The following is a 19,942-nucleotide window of genomic DNA, read 5'->3' on the forward strand; positions in this document are numbered from 1 at the left end:
CGCCCTTCTAATTATTTCGACCAACGAAATGGACAATCTGCCCAACAGAATAGGTCTCAACAATATCATGTTGAAGATTACTATGAAGCTAGTGAGGAAGTTCAGCCAAGTGAATACTAGGACAGCCATGGACAAAGAGAGGGAGTAGTATCAGTTCCAGTAGATCAGAGTGGGCCTTATGTCGCAGTAGCAACATCGGGAATAGTCGAACCGTTTCTGTTGGATACTGGTGCAGCAAAAAGTTCTATCATACATGCGAAACTCCCTGGCGCACCTTTGTCTGGCTCAACAAACGTTTCAGTAGGTTTTTCAGGCGCCCCTGTTCACAACCCTGTTTCTGGTCCTTTGTCTATTTCTGTTGGACCCTGCCACTTGAAAGCACCCCTGATTTTGACGACAGGTTGTAATGAAAATCTGCTTGGTTTAGACTTGTTAAAACGCCTATATGCGACATTGTACTGTTCTCCAGAAGGAGTACAGCTTACGTTGGGTAAAAGAATCATCTCTCCAATGTACTTGTCGATGGATGCACTCCCACCAGAGCTGCGTTCACTCCCTGATACTCTTTGGGCGACTGGTCCTAATGATGTAGGTCTTTTAGAAATCCCACCATATGTAGTAACTTTGAAAGCGAATGTAAAATTTCCACGAATTCCACAATACAGAATCTCTAGTGAAGGTGAGCGTGCGCTCCTACTGATAGTACAAGATCTGATCAAGAAAGACGTTGTAGAAGAAACTAGAGGTAATGTCTGTAATAGTCCTGTACTGCCCATTCTGAAACGAACTGACCCAACAAAGCCTCCAGTATATAGGTTTGTAATTGATCTTAGAGAGGTTAATAAAATTGTGATTCCACAGTTTCCTGTGGTTCCAGACATTACTGCATTGTTAACGTTGATTCCTGCTACAGCAGCATGGTTTTCGGTTATCGACTTGAAGAATGCCTTTTTCAGCATTCCGATAGCCGAGGAAAGCAGAGATATCTTCGGTTTCTCTCTAGGAGGACGAAGCTTCAGGTTTAAACGCGCTCCACAAGGTTATTGTGAAAGCCCATCCATTTACAGTCAAGCATTAAAAAGCCAATTAGATTCATTTGTACTTCCTCCTGGTTCTGCTTTAGTACAATATGTTGATGATCTTCTAGTGGCTGCCGATGACAAGGAAACTTGCAAAACAGCTACAATTTCCTTATTGCATCATTTATTAAACTTGAATCACAAGATGTCACCTTCAAAAATGCAATACTGTTGCCAAGAAGTGACCTACTTAGGTCATCTCTTGTCAAAGGAGGGAAGGAAGTTGACCCCAGAGAGAATAAAAGCAATTACACAGATGAATGTTCCTAGCACGCAGAGAGAAGTAAGTGCCTTTTTAGGTATTACCTCATATTGTAGGCAATGGATCCCAAATTTTTCTCTTTTGGCGAAACCATTGGTAGCTTTGACTGGGAAAAATGTTCCGAGTCCAGTGCCATGGTCTGCCGAATGTCAGGAGAGTTTTTCTGAGTTACGAAACGCACTGTGTTCAGCTCCTGTATTGGGTACACCCGATTACAGTAAGCCATTCACGCTCTATGTCCATGAGAGAGAAGGTTGTGCGTTGAGTGTTCTGACACAGAAATTTGGTGATAAACAACGCCCTTGTGCGTATTTTTCATCAACATTAGATCCAGTAGCTAGAGCGTTGCCTAGTTGCTTGAGAGCTACAGCCGCAGCTGCAGCCTCCATTCGACAATCTGCTGGTTTAGTAATGAACAACATGCTAGTGGTTATGGTTCCTCATGCTGTGGATACACTCATGAACCGAACCAAGACGCAGCACCTTACCAGTGCTAGATTATCAGGTTACGAACTGACATTGCTAGCGAGTCATATTCAGATCAAAAGATGCAATGTATTGAATCCAGCAACATTGTTGCCGACTAGTCAAGAGTCGAGTGATTCCGAACCACACGACTGTTGTTTCAGAACTGAGGAAGAAACAAAAGGACGAATTGATTTAAAAGACACTCCGTTATCAGATCCAGATGGCACGTTGTATGTTGATGGGTCTTGCTTCAAATTGGAGAATGGTGACGTGACTGCTGCTTATGCAGTAACGACCTTGAGTACGATTGTGGAGACTGCGAGAGTGAGTCAGAATTCTGCCCAGGCTGCAGAATTGATCGCGCTAACAAGAGCGTGCGTTTTAGCTAAGGGAAAGAGAGTGAATGTGTTCACAGATAGTCAGTACGCGTTCGGCGTGGCCCATAGTTTTGGCCGTTTGTGGAAAGAGAGAGGTTTCATTACGTCCCATGGGACTAAGATCCAACATGGTCAGCTAGTTAATGACTTGTTGGAATCTCTAACCTTGCCGACTGAAGTTGCGATTGTGAAATGCAGTGCTCATAAAGCAATCACGGATGATGTTGGTCGTGGGAATGCTTTTGCTGATGAGACTGCAAAACAGACAGCTAGAAATATGATGAGTAGAATGTATGTTGCAACGTCTGCAAGATGGATTTCTGAGTCTGGAATGTATGAGGACACAGTGGAAAGCGTGAAAGAAATTCAGAAAGAGGCGACTGAGGAGGAAAAGCTTGCATGGAAAGAGAGCACGGGTAAATTGGACTCGAGTGGGTGTTGGATTGACTTGTCGGAACAACAGCGTTGGATGTTGCCTGATGCGTATGTGCTTGCAGTAGTAACGATGGCACATGGAGCAGCACACATCAGCTCTAAAGGGATTTGTAAGATGTTGGCTCCAGTTTGGAAGAATGATGGGATTAGTAAGTGTGCAGAGAGAGTGGTGAGAAATTGCATGGTATGCCTGATGCATAATCCTGGCAAGGGAATCCCCACACCTGCTGGTCATTTCGCTCCTCCTTCCTGCCCCTTCGAAGTGATCCAGCTAGACTTCATTCACATGGATCGTTGTAATAATCTAAAGTACGTCCTAGTGGTAGTTTGTGCGTTCTCCAGATGGATCGAAGCATACCCACTGAAGGACAATACTGCTTTGTCCACTGCCAAGATCCTTCTTAAAGAATACTTCCCCAGATTCGGAATGCCTCGGATTGTATGGTCAGATAACGGAAGTGAGTTTGTAGGGAAAGTTATGCAGAGTGTGTGTGCCGGCCTAGGGATTAGACAAAAGTTTCACAGTGCGAATCATCCCCAGTCCGCGGGTTTAGTTGAGGGTTACAATGGCACCCTTAAACTGAAACTTGCTAAGATACAAGCGTCCACGGGTTTGTCCTGGCCAGATGCATTGCCTTTGGCTTTGTTATCAACAAGAGCAACTGTACATTCTAGAGTAGGGCTTAGTCCATATGAAATAATTTTTGGTCGTCCTGCAAATGTTTGGGGGGTACCTAGACTGAAAGAATTTAAGCAGCTGGAATACCCAATGTTAATTGATTACCTTTTCGACTTGACTGCTAAATTGAGCCTTATTCACCAACAGGTTTTCGATGCATTGCCAAAGCCACCGGAGAGTCCAGGTCATCAGCTGAAACCAGGTGACCAGGTGGTCATTAGGAATTTCGGTCGGACAAGGAATCTCCAACCCAGATTTGTCTGACCATTCCAGGTCTTGTTGGCAACGAGGACTGCTATTCGTGTGGCTGGCCGGAAAAATTGGATTCATGCAACACACGCCAAACGGGTGCCGCTGCCGCTTCCTTATGATAACTGGGTGAAAAAAGGAATCGGTACCTCTGAAACAGAACAAGTCCCCAGTTTCATCCCTTTCAGTGATGCAGAACTGATCACTGATACATCAAACTCTGGATCTTCTCCTGAAACTGCTCTTTTGAACCCTGAACATTTGCCATCTGCACCAAAAGAACATTTGCCATCTGCAAACGTGAACATTGCAACGTCGGCTGAAAATACATTGTTTCCAGATCAGACAGCTCCTGCAAAACTGAGATACAATTTGCGACCTCGCAATATGGACAAATAAAGCAGGAAACTGCCTATTTTCACATTTGAATTTTCTGATACATTGCCTCCAGCCAGGAAGTTTGCTATTATTTTGTTGTTTTAAATTTTGCCTTGCCGTCTGGGTAGCCGTAGGGTCGTGGCTGTGTGCCTAGTTGAATCTGCGGGGGTCAGACACAAGGTCGATCTTTCTGTTAGTTCTGGGAACTCCCAGGGCTGATAGAGGCATTTTCATCTACGTACACATCATCAGTGGTCACGAGCGGATTGTAGAAGATGGAGCTTCCTGAGCTGCAACGAAAGAACGTAATTTATGTGCGCAGAAATAGACTGTACAGAATACTTCACAGCAAATGCTTTCTAATGCAATGTGCAGTTACATTTTTAATTGTTTTGATAACGTTGGTGGGTGGAATCATCTTTGGTGTACATTTGATTTTTATGCCGGTAACTACAGTACCTCCCCTTGATCCTACTACTTCTACGGTTTCTTCTATGCATTCTTTTCACTCATTTCCTGAACACGAACAAGCTCGACGCTCAGAATTTATTAACAATACATTTGTACAGCTCTTGCATCAACACCAACTGGTAGTTAATACTACAGACTGCTGGGTGTGTGGCTTGATACCTCACACTATGGATAAAGGCATTCCCTATCTAGTCTTGCCTTTTAGCTATAATGGATCATTTCAGGCCTTTCAGACCATTTTTTCCTATGCCCTTGAGACCTATCCTCCGCGTCCACCACGGTCCACTAAATACAACTCAGCCAACAAAGCTTTAGTCCAGGGAATTATTGACATGATTAAAGACGTCAATAATACTCCATCTTACCCTAGAGATGAATTACGGGTGTATTTGAGTTGGAACTCTACCGAGTATCGCCTTAGTTTGGGAGAAAGCAAGCGTAAAAGCTCCACTTCAGTTTGGGTCGTGCCTCACCGAGGTCAGGTCTGTTTGCAAGGAAATGGGAGAAATCTGAGAGCTCAGCTAGGGAGGAGTGAGTGCGTTGAGACTTACGTATTTCCGTCTAACTCCTCCCCTGCCTTCCTTACTGCTAGGGGTACTTACTTCATCTGTCAAGACAGAGCGTGTACATGGCTGCCTGCTGACTTCTCAGGTTCATGTTATATTGCTCGATTGTTACCTCCGACGTACACTGCTTCCTCAGATTATCACAAGACCAGAGTAGCAAGAGGTGTCTTCAGCAAGGAAGATACCGCTGGTCAGGAAGCTGGAGACTTCTTCAAAGGTTTCCTTCCGTTTTGGGGGCCTATGGCCAATAGTAGAAATCTACGTCAACTAACACGGGTAGTTGAATCTACTATTACAGAAACTGCTGGTGCCCTTAGTAACTTAACAGCTGAGCTTCAGGCGGACCGTCTCATGACGTTACAGAACCGAATGGTTCTAGACGTAATACTTGCAGATCGAGGTGGGGTATGCAGAATGATCCAATCGAGCTGCTGTGTTTTTATTCCCAATAATGCTCCAACCGTCTATGAAGCGATCTCTAAGCTACACAAGATTTCCGACTCTATACACGTAGACAAGGGAAACTGGTCCTTCATGGAGTGGTTTTGGACTCTGGTAACAGCATGGGGATGGAAGGTTCTGATGGTCATTGGTGTCATCCTAGTATTTCTGTTCTCATGCTGCCTTATTATCCAATGTGGTCCCGCTTTGTGTAGTCTCTGTGCTGCAACCTGTTTCAGAAAACCACCTGCATTAGGAGAAAAGGCACGAGACAGGATGATGATGCAACAACATGTCACTGACCTAATGAGCATAGAGTTAGATTCTGACATAGACTGAGTAATTGCCTATGTAAGGGCAAAAGGAGGGTCTGAGGTTCCGTGACGATTTGAACCCGTGTTTTTAACATTGTCGCAAATACATAATTTTGGTATCAGTGAACCGCAAATGATCCATTTAGTATATCCTAGGGTTTTTGCTATGCTACGAGCAAGAGCACTCCCGTTATGAACACATTTCTGATCTACCCGTGGCATCCATCTTAGAACAAGGAAGCCATTTTGTATTCCTTGCCCTCACATAGTCAATGGACACGCAATGACCTCTTTTCATTTAAGGACACGTAGGCTTTAGCCGGCAATTCACCTTGCTAGTGACACGTGCACCTTAGGCCAGCAACGCTGTGGCAGCATGACTCGACAGAAGTTGCCTCCACTGCCTGAGGCCAGTCCTGCTATACTGGTTCTCGTGTTCGTTGGCCTGATCATGATTAGACGGCCGAAGCCGGTAACCGTGCCCATTTACGACCCACAAACATCTCTTATCCTGTTTTTCTATCTTCTACACCTGGCTCTGCTCCTTTCCTTCTGGGCCTTTATTAGGGGGAGGTAACGAAATTTACGATGAGGCGGTCCGGGTCTTGAATGAAAAGTTGACATGGGATTATGATGGAATAGTGGGAACCCCTCGTTCGTAATGTTTTGACATCAGATATTGTTGACGATTCCTGTGCAACGCCAAATATTTATTGTTTTAGATACGAAGTTTTTGGAATGTGCTAACATGTAAAGAATTTGCCTGAAGCCCAATATTCAGTATATAAGGAGCAACCCTCTTTGTACAAATTGAACAGGCTCCTGGATACTGCCCGTGTGCAGTTTCTGTGACTTCTGTGTCCCTGCAGTAATAAACCTTTGGTCTTTGACGCCACCATCGAGAAGCCCGTGTTTCTGTTTATTTTTGCACCGAGACAGGTAGAACTCCGGGGTCTTCGGGTGTTATCCCTGACACCTCTGGACAGAACCAAAAAAGTCCAGAACTCCAATCCACAGCAGAACTGAAAATTCAGAAACACAACTGCTGACAGAGGAAAGAAGATGGTGCACCAGTAAGACCCTAGAGGACCAAAAACGATTAAAAGATGCCCTCAACCATTACCACCACCTCCTGAAAAACACCAAGAAGACTGCCTTAGTCACCTGCATCAGTGACAGCTCCATCACCAGCAAGGAACTTTTCAACATAGTCAAGGAGTTCAACAACTCCTCTGCAACCGAAAGCATCATCACACCATCTCAAGCCCTCTGCGACACCCTTTGGACTTTTTTCACAACAAAATCAACACCATCTACCGAGACTTCACACCTCAATACACCACCGAGGACATCAACCTCCTCACACGGTCTGACACCCACCCACACCAGCTCACATAATGGAACACCCTCGCCGAGACGGAAACAGTGTCCATCATGAGATCCATGCACTCTGGAGCTCCACCAGATCCCTGCCCCTCCACACTTTCAACCTTGACAATCAACCCATCAGCAAAGAAAACACAATGGTCCTCAACTCCTCGATCACCACAACCCACTTCCCTCAGAAATGGAAACATGCCGATATGAAACCGTTGCTGAAGAAACCATCCGCCGACCCAGGAGAACTCAAGAACTACCGACCCATCTCCCTGCTCCCCTTCGAAGCCAAGGTCATTGAGACAGCTCTCAACAGCCAGCTAACCAGACATCTGGAGAACCACAACCTTCTGGACCCCTCCCAAGCCGACTTCAGAGCAATCCCCAGCACTAAGACAGCTCTAATCTCAGCTACAGACGACATCAGAATGCTGCTAGATCACGGAAAACAGCAGTCCTCATCCTCCTCAACCTCTCAGCAGCCTAACACCCTACCCCACCACATACTGATCAACAGACTCCACTAGATCGGAATCAACGGAACAGCTCTCACGTGGTTCGCTTTCTACATCACAGGAAGGACGCAGAAGAGCATCATCTCTCTCTACAGCTCGCTCCTTAACAACATCACCCGCGGTGTACCTCAAGACTCATCCCTTAGACCAACCTTCTTTAATACATACATGACACCAATGGTCAACATAGTGAGGAGCCACAGACTCAACATCATCTCCTAGGCCGACGACACCCAACTCATCCTCACCCTGACAAACGACCCAATGACCACCAAAAACATGTTCCAAAGATGCATGAAAGATGTGGCTATCTGGACGAAAAACAACTGTCTCAAACTCAACACAGACAAGAAAGAAGTTCTCATATTTGGGAAAGGACACTCTATGGAACAATGAATGGAGGTCACCTGAGCTGGGCCTTACCCCCAAACCCACCGAACACACCTGCAACCTTGGCATCATCCTCGACAGCCAGCTATCCATGAAGAAGCAGGTCAGCGGTGTCTCCTCCGCTTGCTTCGTCACCCTTCGATACTCAGGAAGGTATTTCAGATGGCTCCCAACCAACACCAACGGAACTGTCACACAAGTTCTCTTCACTAGCAGACTTGACTATGGCAACTCCCTGTATGTAGGAATCACTGTCTCTTGAGGAAACTCCAGACCATCGAGAACACAGCAGCCAGACCCATGCTTGACCTCCCCAGACAGACGCACATTACCCCTCACCTCAAGAAACTCCATTGGCTGCCAGTCACAGAGAGATGTCAGTTCAAGCTGCTCATCCACACTACAAGGCACTACACAACGAAAGACCAGAGTACCTGAACAAATGAGTGAATTTCCACAAACCTACTAGGGAACTCCGTTCCAGATTCATCTCCCTAGTAGCTACCCAGTGCATCCGCCGGCAAACAGTGGAGGCTGCTCCTTCTCCCACCTGGTGTCTAAGACCTGAAACACCCTCCTCCTGCACCTCAGATCAGCACCGTCGCTTCAACAGTTCACAAAGGACCTCAAGACCTGGAGGTTCAACTAATAGGAACAGGCAGCGTGTACCCGCAGCTGGACCCCACAGCGCCTCAAGACCCTCACAGGTGAAGCAGCCATGCTACATACATGCCAAAACTTTAGAAGAGTAAAGTGGAAGATGTAAAAGAAATAATTGGGAGACTGTATTTCTCCTATTGACTTCTATTGATGACTGAATCAGGTCTGTTGGCATGTATGGGACTATTTTCAAGTGCGCTGCTGCAGGATCGCATATGGGAAATGGAAATATATGTTTTTCCTCACCTGTCAAGAAGGAGCATAGAGAAAGCCCTACGGCAGGTAGAAAGAGCGTTACAAATGTTGTCATTCACCTGCAGAACCAGATTACTGGCATTGCATACTCCTAGTCCCACAAAACCAGTCCCTGTCTGCTGTGGCCCGAGGAGGAATAGGGTTTTTCTATGCAGGGAGGCGGGAGACTAACCTTGAAATCGGTAATCCCTCGCCTTAATTTAAAGGCTTTTTGTATGGTATTGTATTGTAAGGTGCTTGTTATACAAATCCTGATTGAATGATTTATTTATTGTTGTTGCAGATTTATATCATGCAAACTCGACCCCAAGATATCACAGCGCTTTTATATGAGCACCAGTTACGTTACACAGCAGACATTTAATTTTTTGGTAGGCACAGGGGAAATTAAGCGATTTGCCCAGAATCGCAGGCTGTTGAGCCGACGCTGATGCTCAAACCTGGTCCCCCAGTTCCAAAGTTGGCAGCTCTTTCCGTTATGCCACACCCTCTCCCCTGTGATTCCGAGCAGAATCATTTACTCTGCCTGTACCTAGAATAAATAAATGAATAAATAAATGTGACCTTGTGTAATGTAAGCAGTGCTCATGTAAAGCGCCCTGATACGAATGTGCGTGATATAAAGTCTGCATGAAGACCCTGCAGCTCACACACTCTGGGGGGATTCAGTTTCGTTTTGTATCTGATGCACTTTCAACCTCTGTCATTACCAGCAGCTGTGCTGTCTATATTCAAACACCTGTAACTTCCATGTACAAAATATTTCTCCTCTAAAGCGCTTCAGCACCTCTGGGTAATGTCTGCGTTATATAAAAATAAAATAAATCCATAAATAGCAGCAGGGCCTCTGAGAGCAGCACAGCAAGAGGGCACGAGATAGTATCTCCGATTAGCGCATGCGCAGACCACCACAGAGAGAGGCAGAGCAGCACCATGGAACATGCATCAAGATCTAGGCATGCGCAGAACATCACCGAGGGAGGGGTCTACACCCGGATATGTGCGGGATAGGAACGCGAAGGACAGCGGGATCTGGGCATGCGCAGTACAGTCAGACTAGGGCCAGCTAATCTGGGCATGCGCAATATGATAGTGTACATACCATGGACATGCGCAGTACAGACGATTGGGATTCTGTCCCTTTGTGCGCACAGCCCTGGGGGACTAGTATGCCGTGTTGTACGCATGCGCAGAGCAGTTTAGCGTTGTCCGGGATCTGTTCAGAATCAGACCTTTCCCCGCACGAGATCACGAGAGAAGGGATCCACCGCCCCCCCCCCCCTGGAGAGGAGGGACCGAGGAGGTGAGTCTGAGGGAGATCAGGGCCCATTACTGACGTCACTACTGACCCCCCCCCCAGCCCTGCTGATGTCACTACTGACCCCCCACCAGCCCTGCTGACGTCACTACTGCCCCCCCCAGCTCTGCTGACGTCACTACTGACCCCACCAGCCCTGCTGACGTCACTACTGCCCCCCCAGCTCTGCTGACGTCACTACTGACCCCCACCAGCCCTGCTGACGTCACTACTGACCCCCACCAGCCCTGCTGCCCCATTACTGACCCCCACCAGCCCTGCTGACGTCACTACTGACCCCCACCAGCCCTGGTGACGTCACTACTGACCCCCCAGCCCTGCTGACGGTCACTACTGACCCCCACCAGCCCTGCTGACGTCACTACTGACCCCCACCAGCCCTTTGACGTCACTACTGACCCCCACGAGCCCTGCTGGCGTCACTACTGACCCCCCACCAGCCCTGCTGCCCCCATTACTGACCCGACCAGCCCTGCTGTCCCATTACTGACCCCCACCAGCCCTGCTGTCCCCATTACTGACCCCCACCAGCCCTGCTGACGTCACTACTGACCCCCACCAGCCCTGCTGCCCCATTACTGACCCCCCACCAGGCCTACTGACCCCGACCAGCCCTCCTGCTTAAATGTACAATGTTTTCTGTGAAGACTATCAAAGAGGGTACCCCGGTGCTGTTGATAACATCATCAACCCTTATCGCTATGCTGGGCCTCAATGTGATTGGTTGTTGTAGATGGAATTTCAAAACTGATGGCTTCTCTGTCATACTATGTGCCAATCTATTGAAGTTGTGAAAAGCATAATATGTGTATGTGTAAATTGCACAGTGTTAGACCTGGCATCTTTTGGTGTGTTTTCCCTGGTTTTTTGCATTCTGACATCCTGGTTCTTTCTCTGTTTTTGCTGGTTTGGTGTCTCTGGGCGCTTTCTCACTGCTGTCCAGTGTTAAAGTGCAAGTGCTCCTATTGTAAATTGTGTTATGGATTGGTGTTTCCATGATTTTCATATTTGATTTAATAGTAAGTCCTTAGTACAGTACACTCTGTGTGCCAAGGGCCTGTAAATCAAATGATGAGGGTGGGCCTGCAGCACTGATTGTGCCGCCCACACCAGCAGCATTTTAAAGGTGTCGCTGCCACTGCAGTGTATGCGCTCAGTTGTGACTGCCAGATCGACTTGGCAGGGCACCCACTTGCCAAGCCCTAACCATCCCTTTTATTGCATGTAAGGCACCCCTAAGGTAGGCCCAAGGTACCCCTCTGGGCAGGATACAGTGTATTTGAAAAGTAGCACATGCCCTGGTGTGTGTGACGTGTCCTGATGGTGAACTACAGCGTCATTCGTTTTTAGGTCTCGCTGGCGTCGAATCGCGAAGCACTGTCGCCTGCGATACTTATTGTCGCTGTGTAAGTAGCGAAGTGGGACAGGAGAGGTGCACAAGCTTAATAAACCCATTGCAGACAATGGATGTGACCGCGCGCTTTAGGAGACACGCGCTGTGAACGCGTGCGCTTTAGGAGACACACGCTGTGAACGCGCATGCTCTTCTCGCGCTCTCCCACACTTTCACAGCTCGTATCTCCTGCAGCACGCGGTCACAGCCTTTGTCTGCAATGGCTTTAGTAAGCCTGTCAGCAATGCGTACCCGGACTCCGATAACACCCCCTAACATTGCCCCCACTACTCGGTGGCAGAACTTGTTCTATATTGTGAGTATGAGGAGGTATACAGGTGTAATACATACGCTAAACCAGCTCGGTTCACGTAAGCTAAGGAACGCATGCAATGCTGTTGCTTGTTTTTAAAATGCATTTGAAACATTGCCATGGCTAAGACAATGCACAGCATCAAGGTAAGATTGCTGAATTAAATGGGACTATTATGGCGCTCGATTTGGGATAAGAGGGAGACTGAGTTCACCCAGAGAATAATTAGAGACTGTCTCAAATTAGATTTTTGTTCTCGCATCCCTTGGTTGAGCTACATTATTTACTGGTGTAGTATCTTGTTTGATTTTAACATTCTAACTAGTCGAATACGCAATTTCCTTTACAAAGAAAGAAATCAAAGACTCGTTCTTATTATATAAAAGGGAAGAGCGACTAAAACTAATCAGGTTCCAAAAAACTTTTATTTTTTATACACAACTCGGACTCAAAAATGGGTTTCAGGCATACTTAACGGAGGTGTCAAGACCCTCACACCGTTTTGTTTTGATACGTCTGAGGCTGGGGACCGCCCATCATTTAGTATCCTTCCCAGAGATAGGAGAAAGGTCTTTCTACGAAATGTCCTTGTGACAATATTTCCAACCAGAGTTGTTGTCATTTTTTATTATTTTGTAAATTGTATTCCTCCCTTAGGAAATTGTACCTTAAGCCTATCTTCTTTTTAAAATATAACGTACGTAAAACAGTGGATGCAATGAATTTATTGTGTGCTCTTGAGAATACAGATATTTGTTTCCGGGTTGCACTATTTTCATTAAAATGCAGAGCAGCCAGGAAATCAATAGCATTATAACAATTTCCAACTGGTATTCTGGGATAAGTATACACCAGTCTACATTTATGGGTATATAGTCGGGGTATTAAGCTGAGTTTCCGACTTCAACATTATAGTGAGTATCGGCTCTTTATTTGCCCTTGTCACTTTGCATGAGAATATGAATATGCTCACTATGCATTGTATTGTTGCAAATTTGAGCTCTCTCTCTTTATGCACATATCACTTTAGTAAAAACCCTTGATAATATTTTAGCAAGGACACTGTCTAAGTACAATGCTTTTAAAGGAAAGTTTTTATATATGTCTTCTTAGTTTATATGCGATAGTTGCCATTGATACTTTTTTAAATACTTATTAATAATGTTTCCCTTCAAGTGCTATTTATTGCCTGGAAATGAATGAAATGAATGATTAGATAAATATGCCATCTGTAAAATAATAATAATCCTGTATTTTATGATCCTGTGTAATTGCATGCATATTTCTTTGTCGCTTTTATGGTTGTATTATGCAAACCGAATAAAGCTTTCTGAACCGAACCGAAATGGGACTCAAATTATTGGCATCGGAAGGATGAGAAGTCGAGATTGCCATCTCAGACATAATCTTGTGTCTTGCAAGTCGCGACAGATGGCAATAGGGAGCGCTTAACTTGCACGGCCTTAAGCAGGTGTACTTCTCTCAACAAAGTCCAATCAAGCGTTGCGGGGAGCAAGAACACACTGTAAAATAATTAAACAAAACAGGCCTGCTGTTGTCAATACAGAACGTGACGCAAGCACACGAAACTTGGTAGATGCTAAGTTCGCTCTTACGCTTCACCACTTGTCTCTTCGGAAGTGATGATGTTTGGAAATGGACTCACTCTTTGTAATCTCGAGGTTGCTTCCTTGTTCAATCAATCGTCGATGAAATAATTACTAGCTTTATGTTGGGAGCATTCAAGAACACACAAATTCAGCCCCTACAATACTGTTCATCCCCCAAGGTTTGTGTTGGCCAGTATCACACGTATCGCTCGTAAAGAAAAGGTTACCCCTTCCCGTTGAGTCCAGTTTGCACCAGACATGGAATATTGACTCAAAAGGGAACTGCGTCACAAGGTCACACCTACTCCTGGTAAAGTAGAATAACAAAGCAAATTCTTCTACACGTACCCCCACTGAATTGGTCTGTTATGTTGGACACGCAGTGTGAAATCTCATCTTGAGACTGATTTTGGAGAAGTCAGCAGTAATGTTCATTAGACAGCGTCGTTGTTTAATTTGTACATCATTTTTTTTCAAGTGCTGAGGCACAAAGTTTTTTTTCTTTTTTTAAGAGGCCGCCCTCGGTGCTGCCAAATGTTCAGTACGCCGAATACTGGCCCTGCCTAGTCCCGATTCGACGTCATGCAGCTTTCTTCCACCGCCTACACTTTCTCTATGTTTGTCTCACCTTGCATGTTCTTTTTCTTCCCTTTCTTGTCCCTTTGTCTCTCATTTGCTGCCTTTTCTATCTTTCTCTGGGAAACAGTCTGATGATAAAATAGATGTTACGCGCCCCGAAACTGAGAGCCGGTGCCCAACACTTGCAACCACCGGCACCATTAAGCCCTGACGCAGCATCCTTCGAGAACTGCAGCATAAACCGCCACCCAGGCAATTCCTCGCCCTTTACATAAAGCTTTGTTAGTCGGTACTGTGCATTTTGGCGTGTTTTGCAATCAGACAGGATAGGACAGGCCCAATTGCACTCAAAATAAACATGAAAGTCCATCATCTCCAAACACCGAGGTGATCCGCAGCAGACGAATGATTGTTCCAACGCTATAATGAAGGCCCTGGGGAGATCAAGTTTGAGGCTCAAGACTAATGCCCGGATAAAGAACAGCAATAATCTTGCAATCAGGTACAGTGTTAGTCATGCCCGAAACTGGACAGTGATGTCCAACTGTGAGGAGGGAACAGAACTCAGCACACCTCGCACTCTTCCTGTCTATACTCTGTAGCCAAATCATGTTACCTAAATGACCTTCTTTGCCTCTTTTTCAACCTAGCGCATATTGCATAAATAATTTTTTTCATAGTGTTGTATTTTTTTTTTTTGGGGAGTTTTATATAGCGCGAACTAGAACCGAACCGAATCAGTTATCAGAGCGCTTTACATAGCACCAGTTACGTTACATGAGGACACACTTTCATTTTTTTAGGCACGGGAGATTAAGTGATTTGCCCAGAATCACAGGGGGTTATTTTTTGTATCTAGCAGCGAGCTTGAACAATGAATAAAGCTGACTGAGTGCTACAAGAGCACTCAGTCAGCTTATGTATGTTCTTATTATTGTTATTTGGCAATTAGATAGCGTATAATTTGTCATTAGTGTGGTATTACAGCATTGTTTGCTTTCTGGGCCGAGGTTCGTATCGCAGCCCGGAGTATAACAGTCTGAATACGTTCCTGGAGATGTGCTGTCACTGTCAGCAGGGTAGTGGCTCAGTTAGTCTAAGTGCCTCATTATCAGTGGCCTAGTAATGCTGATTGGGTCGGTAACAAGTGTTACAAGCCCTGTCAGAATTACAAGGTCCACTGCGCAGTGGAGCACTCTGGAGGGAAATGAAATGTACCTGGTATTTCCAAATTTGCTGCTTATTGAACATTTCCAAGGAGACCTTCCGGGTCCACCTCGTTTATGTTAGCAGCGTGGAAGTTCCGCCCACGACACGTCTATAGGAAGTTAGGTGTTTATATATACAATTATATGTTGCCTTTCTATTGTTTTTAAGCACTGTAAATGACTTGGTTGGCTTAACTCATAATGGTATAGGAGCCGGATTTCTTTGGGATACACAAACCATTTAAAAGTATCTTTAAGACGTAGAGACTGATACGGTCTGTGTCGTACCAGAAATGAAAAAGCATTTGCAATGCAACAGGTCTCGCATTACTAAATGTTTCAGTCATTGGCGTTGCATTATTATCAGCAATGCTAATAGCTCAAACTTTTACTAATGCGAGACCTATTGCATTGCAAATGCTTGTTCACTTTTGAAAGGTTATCTGTCCTATAGGATAGAATGGGGAATACTCTGTAAGATTTTACGAGTATATCTTCCCATTGGGACAAAATCGAGAAAGGGAGTTTAGTATGTCTGCACTCAGATGAGTTTTATGATCCTGTGTGCCTCTGCTGAGTTTTTGGATTGACTATCTGGCTTTGGAGTGACAGGGGCTGGGGGTGAGCATTCTCTTCAGACAGCCACTGGGGGGGTCGAGGTGTGTCCTGCCTTCAATGGATGAGTGAGGGCTGGGCTGAATAGACCTGGGCTGCATTTAGTGTAGTGGGAGGAATTTTCCGGCACCTGAATGGGCCTGGTCTGCCTTGGACAATGCTGTCTCCACCTCCTGCCAGGAAGCCGGGCCACGGAGAACAGAACTGGTATGGGCTGGGCACAGACACTCTCCGCACAAGGGAACAAAGAGGAACTGAGTATAAATATTGGGGCCCCCACCCCAGAACTTTAGAATTCGCTGGAATCAAGGAACCTGCAAATAAGAAGAGCTGGAAGAACTGCAGGTTGAGTACTGCCCCTTTGCTGTGTTGTTGCTTTGTTGGGTTGGCCTGCAGTTGCTGATTCTGCTTTGGGCAGTAAAAGGACTGGACTGAACTTTCTTAAACTTGTGCTGAGTATCTCCAAGAGCTTCAAACCGAACTTACCTCCTGTTCACGAAGTCCCCAGGACAGCAAAGACTTCACTTACCTCTGGGTACCACCTCTGGAATCGCAGTTTCAGTTGCCACAGAGGGGGAAAGCAGCAGACTTTGTCGCCGACTACGTGTCCGGAAGGCACCGCAGAGGGCACAGCCGCATCTCGCCCTGCAACTCTGGTCTTACCGACGACCATCGTCACCAAGCTGCTACCCGTACGAATCTTGAGGGCACCGCACGCTGCACAGCTACTCTTCACATCGCAACCACAACGGTTGCAATGACCGGCACGCATCAACGTGATCGGCTGCAACTAAAAGGTACTGTTTACGAATCTGCGGACCCCATGACCGATGCAGTCTGATGGAACTGTTGGATTCTGTTCTCAGCACCGCTGTAGCACCAAACGGAGCTACAGACTTCAAGGAACTCTATTTTAAGGTTATTCTGGAGAAGTTCATATTTTGAAGAACTGTATGTTGGATTTGTATTGTTTTGTTTTTGTTTTGAATATATAAAGTATTGGATATTTTTCTAAAGTGGTGTGGTGTCCTTTTGTGGTGTTTTCACTTTGTTACTGTTGGTTATGTGCTAATGCTTTACACACAGCCTCTGATATAAGCCTGACTGCTCGTGCCAAGCTACCAAGGAAGTGAGCTGGGGTTATTTCAGTAGTGTACCCCCTAATCCTGAAGGGTTCCTTTTTGGACAAAGGTGCAAATCATTGCCAACTAGAGACCCCCATTTCTAACACACGGTCACCCAGAAGGGCCTCATTGTGCTGAATAACAGATTATATTGTTATCCAAGTCACTGGTACACATTTTATCGACTTCAGAAGGATGAAAGAGTGAGTGGACCTGCCAGGATTTGAATCTGTGACCATAAGGTTAAATACAGGCCCCTACATTGGGCGCATTCATCCAATGAACCACCAGACCCAGCTGGAAAAGCATGAATGACAAACCGTGACCAGGGACCCTAAACTGAGTGAGATCCTCAAGTCCAGCAGCATCCTACCAACGTCCAGCACTAAGTGTAATCTGCTGACAGACAGCATTAAAAAAAGCAATTCTTGAAATCTTTTTATTGTAAGATCTGCTGTGAGGCCTGCACCAGATATACACAGCCTTATCGCACACCCCAAACTTCACACCCACCTCATCCCAGAGACTTGCCTTTTAGACTCCTGTGCCGTGTGCTGCAGCATCTCATGCTTCAGACATACTCCTTGAAACACACCAACAACACCATGGGGTTGTAGTAGCAGCAATACTCGGAGAAACCCTTTCCATGACCCACTTCACGCTAAAAAAAAAAAAAAATCGGGGAGATTGTGAAGATCAGAATCACACTGTGCCCCAATGTCAGCCTCAGAATCCTCTCCTGCTACTGCAGCTGGCAACTTCATGAACCATTAGCGGTACAAAAGGGGGTGGTAATGGACGGAGCATCTGAACCAATCAAACACTCACACCCAGTCAAAAGATCTGGGTTTCATCCATCACCGTTCTTTAGCCCACTCTGCCACCCCAGTTCAGACATGGCTATATGCAAATCAGTCTGACCCTGTGCCTCATGGGAACAGTCCAACCCGAACTGCCAAGCCATGCCTTCCAACCTCATGAACCATTCCTCCACCCCGATGACACACGAGTACCTCCACCCACTCCTGATTACAAAAGACTTCGCGTTCTGGCTGGAGAATAGCACCACCCCCTCCTTTAAAGTATTCAGATAGCTGTGGGATCTTGCAACTGCAAATTGGGTCAACACTACCATCAGACAACAGGCAACACTGCCCAGATACTGTGCACACTCCCCTCAGACCTCAGATAGCACCACCCAGACACTGTAAATAGTACCCTCAGACAATAGGCAACACTGCCCAGACACTGTAAACACTACCCACAGACGTCAGATAGCACCATCCAGACACTGTAAACACTATCAATCAATCAATCAATACATTTATAAAGCCCGCAACTCACCCGTGAGGGTCTCAAGGCACTGAGTGGGGGTGGAGGGGTGCCGCTACTTCTCGAAGAGCCAGGTCTTGAGGTGTTTCCTGAAGGTGAGATGGTCCTGGGTCAGTCGTAGGCGTTTGGGGAGGGAGTTCCAAGTCTTCGCTGCCAGGTAGGAGAACGATCATCTTCCTCCGGTGGTGGTTCTACGAATCCGTGGGACGGTGGCGAGGGCGAGACTGGTGGAGCGGAGCTGGCGGGTAGGGGTGTAGAACGAGAGGCGGCTGCTGAGGTATTCGGGGCCCGTGTTGTGGAGCGCCTTGTGTGCGTGGGTCAGCAGCCTGAACGTGATCCTTTTGTTGAAGGGGAGCCAGTGGAGGTCTCTCAGGTGGGCGGATATGTGGCTGTTGCGAGGGATGTTGAGAATGAGTCGTGCGGAGGCGTTCTGTATGCGCTGGAGACGATTCTGAAGTTTATCCGTGGTTCCTGCGTAAAGGGCGTTCCCGTAGTCCAGTCGGCTGGTGACGAGGGCCTGGGTGACTGTTCTTCTGGTTTCGGTGGGGATCCATCGGAAGATCTTCCGGAGCATGTGTAGCGTGTTGAAGCATGAGGATGAAACGGCGTTGACTTGCTTCGTCAACGTGAGGGAGGAGTCCAGGATGAATCCCAGGTTGCGAGCTGGTTCGTGGGTGTCGGTGCGGTGCCCTGCGCCGTGGGCCACCAGGAGTCGTCCCAGGCTGATGGGGATTGTCCGAGGATGAGGACCTCCGTCTTGTCTGAGTTGAGCTTCAGAAGGCTGTGCTTCATCCAGTCCGCTACCTCTTTCATACCTTCCTGAAGGTTGGTTTTGGCGATGGCTGGGTCTTTGGTGAGGGAGAGTATCAGTTGGGTGTCGTCGGCGTAGGAGATGATGTTGATGTTGTGTTTGCGTGCGATGGTGGCGAGGGGGCTCATGTAGATATTGAAGAGTGTTGGGCTGAGTGAGGATCCTTGGGGTACACCGCAGATGATCTCAGTGGCCTCGGAGTGGAAGGGGGGGAGGCAGACTCTCTGGGTTCTGCCGGAGAGGAATGAGGTGATCCATTCCAGGCCCTTTCCTTGGATTCCAGTGTTGTCGAGGCGGTCTATTAGGGTGCGGTGGCAGACGGTGTCAAAGGCTGCTGAGAGGTCTAGGAGGATGAGAGCGGCTGTTTCTCCGTTGTCCATCAGGGTTCAGATGTCGTCTGTGGCTGCGATGAGGGCGGTCTTGGTGCTGTGGTTGGCTTGGAATCCGGACTGGGAATGGTCGAGCGAGTTGTTTGCCTCGAGGAATGCGGTTAGCTGTTTGTTGACGGTCTTCTCGATGACTTTAGCCGGGAAGGGGAGAAGAGAGATGGAGCGGAAGTTTTTGAGGTCTTTGGGGTCCACTGTGGGTTTCTTCAGAAGGGCGTTGATTTCTGCGTGTTTCCAGCTCTCAGGGAAGGTGGCTGATGCGAAGGAGCTGTTTACGACGTTCCGAAGGTGGGGTGCAATGATGGTGTCGGCTTTGTTGAAGATGTGATGGGGGCAC

The 19,942-nt window shown here is 46.8% G+C and overlaps 1 long non-coding RNA gene across 1 annotated transcript in view; it reads left to right on the forward strand.

Annotated features, from left to right (window-relative positions):
- Nucleotides 1-10,110: 10,110 nt before the first annotated feature.
- The window catches only part of LOC144805827 (uncharacterized), a 53,475-nt gene continuing 43,643 nt past the window's right edge, over nucleotides 10,111-19,942 (forward strand). The window contains exon 1 of the long non-coding RNA XR_013605609.1: nucleotides 10,111-10,219. This is a non-coding gene — a long non-coding RNA (uncharacterized LOC144805827). The remainder of the gene's footprint in view (nucleotides 10,220-19,942) is intronic.

This window comes from Lissotriton helveticus (assembly GCF_964261635.1).
Source record: "Lissotriton helveticus chromosome 1_1 unlocalized genomic scaffold, aLisHel1.1 SUPER_1_unloc_28, whole genome shotgun sequence".
NCBI classification, from domain to species: domain Eukaryota; kingdom Metazoa; phylum Chordata; class Amphibia; order Caudata; family Salamandridae; genus Lissotriton; species Lissotriton helveticus.